The 6,000-nt window shown below is 35.5% G+C and overlaps 1 protein-coding gene across 1 annotated transcript in view; it reads left to right on the plus strand.

Annotated features, from left to right (window-relative positions):
• The window catches only part of CCDC73 (coiled-coil domain containing 73), an 87,374-nt gene that overhangs the window by 17,877 nt on the left and 63,497 nt on the right, over positions 1 to 6,000 (plus strand). Inside the window, exon 5 of the mRNA XM_074885027.1 lies at positions 5,638 to 5,736. The gene's annotated coding sequence lies outside the window, so the exon portion shown is untranslated. The remainder of the gene's footprint in view (positions 1 to 5,637; positions 5,737 to 6,000) is intronic.

Consider the following 6,000-nt stretch of genomic DNA (forward strand, 5'->3'; position numbering starts at 1 on the left):
TGCCCCATCCAAAGTCTGGAAATACTTATTTAAGCTTCTAGCCAGGCTGCTTTCCTCTCAGTGTAAGAACAGTTTCACCATGCTACAGGTCTGTGAGGAAAATACATTAATACCTGGTGCATCTTTTCTGTCAGGGCCACCTTTTCCAAGTCTGTTCTGAATCCAGACGGACAAAAAAGTACAGGACAGCTTTTCCTCTTTCTCTCCTTGCACTTGCATGTGTACCCTCACTTAGTTTATTTGATGTTTATTGCATTGCTTGTGTCTGACTTACAGTGTGTTTCAGCTTACAGGTAACTACAGAGCAGTGTTCCTGGTTTGAAATGGGGGTGTCTTTTCTGCTTTAGTTTTCTGTGACCCCCCAGTGCCAGTTGCATGTCACTATAGTCAAGACGATAACTTTTAGTTGAAAAAAAAAAACTATGCGTGTAGCCAACAGTAGAGTGCTTCAAGCTGCAAAATTTATCCTCAGTAGTAAAGTTTAAATCTTGTCTTTCACTTAGGAATTTGAACAAACATGTAAAATATCCATATTTACTGAGTATTTCTAGTAAGATCTCAGTCACCTTGCCTCTCCTGTTCATGGTGAAGGCTAACAAGAGAAAAGTTCTAAAAATGCCGTCTTTAGTATATTTATGTGTCATCTTAAAAGTGTTGCTGTTTTGGTTTCCTGTGCCTTTTGCGTTAAAGTTTTTATCACTGTGACATGTAATTGTGGTCTTCTAATGCATCTTTTCAGAAACGTCATGCATTCTGTCTTCTGTCCTGCAAAAATCCTGTACTTGTTGATCGTGTATTAGACTGGGTACCCAAAGAGGGGGAAGAACATCTGCCTGGTTTCTGCAGTCTCTGTTGTTCTGGAGTTTAGGGGATGCTGTGGCATGGGGAGGAGACAGTCCTGGTAGAAGGCTGCTCCTTGCCTTCTACTGCCATTCCCGACCTCCTGTGGGAGCTGTTCCAAACCTGGTGCTGCAGAGACGTCCTTACACTAACCTATACCAGGATGCACATATATAGAATTAGGAAATTGTTCTAATTATGAAACAGGATTTTTTTTCACTGATAGCAATATTATCTATGGTGCTCAGGCTGAAAAGAAACTATTTTCTTATCATATTATGCTCCACTGAGATGATAATTTCTTTCCTTTTGAAGCTTTACCATAGGGATCCCAAAATATTTAATAGAAATGTTAGTGTAAATTGTGTTGAGGAATGGTTTGAAGAAGTAGTACTTCTTGTCAGAAACATTTAAAAGAAGAGAGAAGGAAAAAACCACAAACCAGCCTTTAGGCAAATCTTTCTGAATATAAAATGGATATTTCCAAAATGTTGGAAAGAAGTTAAATATCAGTAGTGCCTGAACTTGCTGCCACAGGAGACTGTGTTTGCTTTTCCTGCTGCCACGTCCCTAATCTTTTGGATTAGATTTAGCCAAGAGAGCAATTTATTCCCCTTAATGAGACTGTCATGTAAGAAACACTCCACAGCTCAACATGGTTCTGAATGATGCTTCCATAGCAGACAGCCTTCTTTCATTGATAAAACTAAATTTCACAGATCTTTACATTTCTAACATACGAGTGAATTTATTCAATACATTCCTCAGCGTAAGTCTGTTTAATGTTAATATTTTTTTTTTTTTGACTGATCCCTTACTTTATGGTACTGAGTCTAATCATCTCCTTATTTTGTACTTGATATAGTGATTTCACAACTATAACTACAAACAAGTAGCAACTACCACATTGGAATGCTACCTTAACACGTCTGCTCTTTTTGCAGCTAGTGACATTTTGCAAATGAGTACTAAAAACTGCAGTTGCTGATTCCTTTGTGCTGCCAGAGTACATCTACTGGACGAGGAAGTTGGAGTTCTCACAGCTTCTGATACCTTAATCCTTGTACAATCATATTTTTAGGAAACGATTTAATTTTTATTCCATGGCTTTAGCTGTAATTGTGGTGCATCAAGTAGAGGACAGCGTAGTTCATTGGGTTGTCGACTAGGTGGCAGTATGGTGTTTAAAACGAAGGTAAACTGCTTTTCGACTCGAAAAGACCTCTAGATTTTTCTGTGCCTGTAAGATTTGAGTAAACCTGGGTACTATTAATCCCTTGAACAGTTAAATGTCTCTATACTAATAGGTGAAAACTTGAAACTTGACTAAATCTTGAAAAATACTAGGATTGGAAGTTTAGGGAGAGGAATTTAAGCTCGCATACAAACATGTTGTAAGTAGGTACACATTTTTATAGTCAATTAGAGTGCAACTGTTTTATGTTTTCCTCTTAATTTGAGCTGAAATGAATTAAGGTTTTTTTTCTTAATATTTTTTACTGGTGGGTGAAAAAATCTTCTGTTATTATCTCTGGTCTTATCATAGTATTGTCCTATAAAAGACAGATACAATATACTATGTAATTATTTTTTTATTACAGAAGGTAAGGGTTCTGAAAATTTATTTCTCTGTTTGTTAGACCTACTAATCAACTTATATGATATGGAAATTTTAAATCACCTGTTTTTGGAAAATGCCTGGGCTGGCTAACTTGTGAAAGATTATATATTTTCATCAAAAGAATTCAAATTACTGAAGAGAAACTCTTGTAATGAGTGAAAGTGCAGATCCCAAGCAATATAGTACTTGGACAGGCAGTTCCAATCTCTTAAATTTCATCCAAAAGTCAACAGGTATCTAATACAGATTTTGGAGTAACTGACAAAACATGCTTAAAAACTCCACTCTTCTAGTTATGTTCACTATAGCTCTGTATTTGATGGGAGTAATCATTACTGGATTATGATCTTAAAAAGTGGAATTGGAGCACTGTGATAATTGCTTGAAACAGCTATTATCTCATCAAAATCAAGTATTGGACATGAAATAAAAAAGACTCACAGAGGGACTTTCCCATATGCTTTCTGGGTCATCAGTTTGGTCTTCTCAGGAATGTGGTGTTCAGCTTTCGTTCATTTTTTTTGTTGTCATACTGTGAGTATACATATAGCATGCTTAACCGTTGTATTTTTGATTGTCTTGGATTTATTGTCCCTGATTGTCTCAGATTACTGGTATCTAATTATGGCTTTGTCAGCAAAGATTCTAAGGCATGTTGTTAAGGACGATTGTTGTGCTCTATTATGGAGGTAATGTTGGTCTCCCTGCTGCAAAGGATGTGATACTTTCCTGGGTTTTGACAAAGGCAACTTTAGAACAAGGGTATATCTTCCAGAAAAAAATCTTTGCATTTATCTTGCATTTAAACAAATGCCGTTGAATTTAGCCCAGAAGCTTCTAATACCATAGATAAGAACAACTTGATGTGACTAGGACTATTTTGTCTTTGGAAAATAAGGAATAATAGCAAGTTCACAAATCTGTTCCTTGGATAAAATGCGCTGAATTGTGGGATATCTACTATATGGAATAAATCTGTTATTCTAAGTCTTCAGCTGTTAGAGCAGCAAAGAACAGCATCTTTGCTTTCTTTAGTAACAGGCTTTATACTATATGCACTGTCTGTTTCAGAATTTCTGTCATGAGCCCTCTAGACAATTCTGTCCCATTTTGTTAAGGTAAGCTAGTAAAAGTGTAACTTCTAACTTTAGGAAAGAGCATGGAAAAGGGTAGATAGAGTAGATATAGCAGAGTATTATTAATCCATCAGTAAAGGGATAGAGAATGTTCTCTAGAAAAGCCTTGGAGTGGTCTGGTTCCACCAGTCTTCAAGGTGTATTGTCAAAACATCAATTGCATGCTGATGGTGATGTGGTACTTGACTCTTACACTATAAAAAGTAACACATGATCCAAATTAGTGCTCTGGGCTAATTTAAAAATCCTGTAGTTGCAAGGTCAAGGAGAAGAATGACTTTCATTTAATAGAAGAGAGTTATAACTGGATTTTTGTCTGTTATTGATGAAATAGTGAGGTAGAAGGACCCTTTGCCTGACCTGGGGCAGCTGTTCTTACATTAAGTGTATGGTCACCAAATTTACATTTATGAAATATATGAATAAAAGACAGTTCTATGGAATTTTAGTATAAATCAATTTAGAATTAAAATTAGTATAAAGTGGTCCTTTAAGTACTTTGCATTGACAATACTACCTGATTTACTAAAAAATTCCAGTAAATCATACTGTCTTCTGCATTCAAAAACCACAAGTCTGCCCCACCATTCTCTGAATTTTTTTTATTTAAGATGATACGACTACAAAAATACAAATCTTAGATTTTTATTGTCTTCTAGTTTTGAGAGTTTTTAAAGAGTCCAGGTCTTGATATTCTGTTTTGAAGAAGAACATAATTCATTGTAAGTGAAAACCAATATACTGGTATATTGATCTTAGCTTTTAGAAACAAATTATCTTATAAGGCTGGTAATACACTTTTGAAAACTGAAAAGTTTGGGATTTTTTTGAAAATTGATTAACTTTTAAAGTTTTGAAGACTCTGAAGGAAATACTTTGGTTTTGTATGATGCTGTAATGATTTTTATACCATTATGATAACAGATGACAATGAGTAGATACAGTAATATTATTAACAAAGCTGTAGAAGAGCATCTTTAAAATTTGAGTTGCATGGTGGATTTTCTTGTAGGAAGGAAATATTTTTGTTAAATAGCACCCTGTTGTATATAGATACATAATTTTTGTGATTGCTAGAGGTAGTGCCTTCTTTCCCAGAACCTGCATTTTTGTGAAATGTTTAGGTTATTTGTGTAGCTTGATTTGTACATGTGAATGGACCCATTCTCAGCTAAAAACCAAAACAATTCCCAAAAGCCGCACAACCTTAAAAGGCCACAAAATAGAGAATTAAACCAGCACACCTCATTCAAGAAAGTATCTTCTATCCTGTTATCCACTATGAGTTCCTCATTGCACCCTTGTCAGCACTCTGGAACCTGAAGGGAGCTCCCAGTGTGGCAGTAACCTGCCAGCATAGCTTCTTCAAAACTGAAAGGAGTTGCACCTTCTGGACCCGTACAGATGAATTGTGGGTTGGTTGGGTGTGGGTGTTGTCTGGTGTACACAAACGTAGCCCTAAAAGGATGGTATTTATTCTTGTTGGAAGATGTGGGATGGAGGAGAAGTATTATAACCTTCTACTGAAAATGAAAAATAACTTATTTTTCTATAAAGCCCTAAAAACTAAGGCAAGATAAACATAAGTGCATACAATTTTTTTCAGCCTGTAAAAGTTTAAAAATAAATAGCCCTACCTACAGAAAGTCTCTGAATCTAAAATAGAAAAAAATAGTCAATTGTGATAGAGTGCTGTCTTAAAGTATTTATTTTATACTTTTAATTAAACTGAACCCAAGAACTTTAAGATGCTGTAACTCTCTTGATCCGGTAAAATAGGTGTTAAGCCACGTAAACCTTTACTTACAGATTCTTAAGTCAATGGTTCTTACATGATGTAGCTTACTGTAAATTTCTTGTCTGTTGTTGTCCCTACATAGGCAATGAACCAAGTTGTCTTATAGTCCAAATGTTATGACCCTGTGTGCCAGTAGGTTATTTTATCATGGAGGAATCCCACCTGGCTTACGCAACCAAAGTGTGAAACAGATGTGCTGCTTGGAATCTGGAAAATTGTGAACACCTGCTTTTTTTTTCTAGTGCTTCCTGGTGAGCTCTTCCTAGTGTAATCGTGGAGTCTGGGCTCTTATGCTCCTTTGGTACAGCTGACTGCTTGTTTTCTAATTCCTGAACTTATATGTAAGTTATAACTTTATAAACTTATAATAGAACTTAAGGATTTATCTCATGTTTAAGATAAAAATGGATTCAAGTCAAATCTGGTTTTAGTTCTCTCCAATAAAAGCTGATATTTAAACAGTATCAAAAAGACATTTCCTTGGAAAGTGAAAATGTATATGTGAGACTTTTTGCTTTTTATGAACCAGGCAGTGCTTCTAAATGTATTTTGTATTTTGGTCTTTAATGATCATAAAGGTAGCCTTATTCTGTGTGGTTTGATTA

Source organism: Strix uralensis, chromosome 15 (genome assembly GCF_047716275.1).
Source record: "Strix uralensis isolate ZFMK-TIS-50842 chromosome 15, bStrUra1, whole genome shotgun sequence".
Taxonomy (NCBI): domain Eukaryota; kingdom Metazoa; phylum Chordata; class Aves; order Strigiformes; family Strigidae; genus Strix; species Strix uralensis.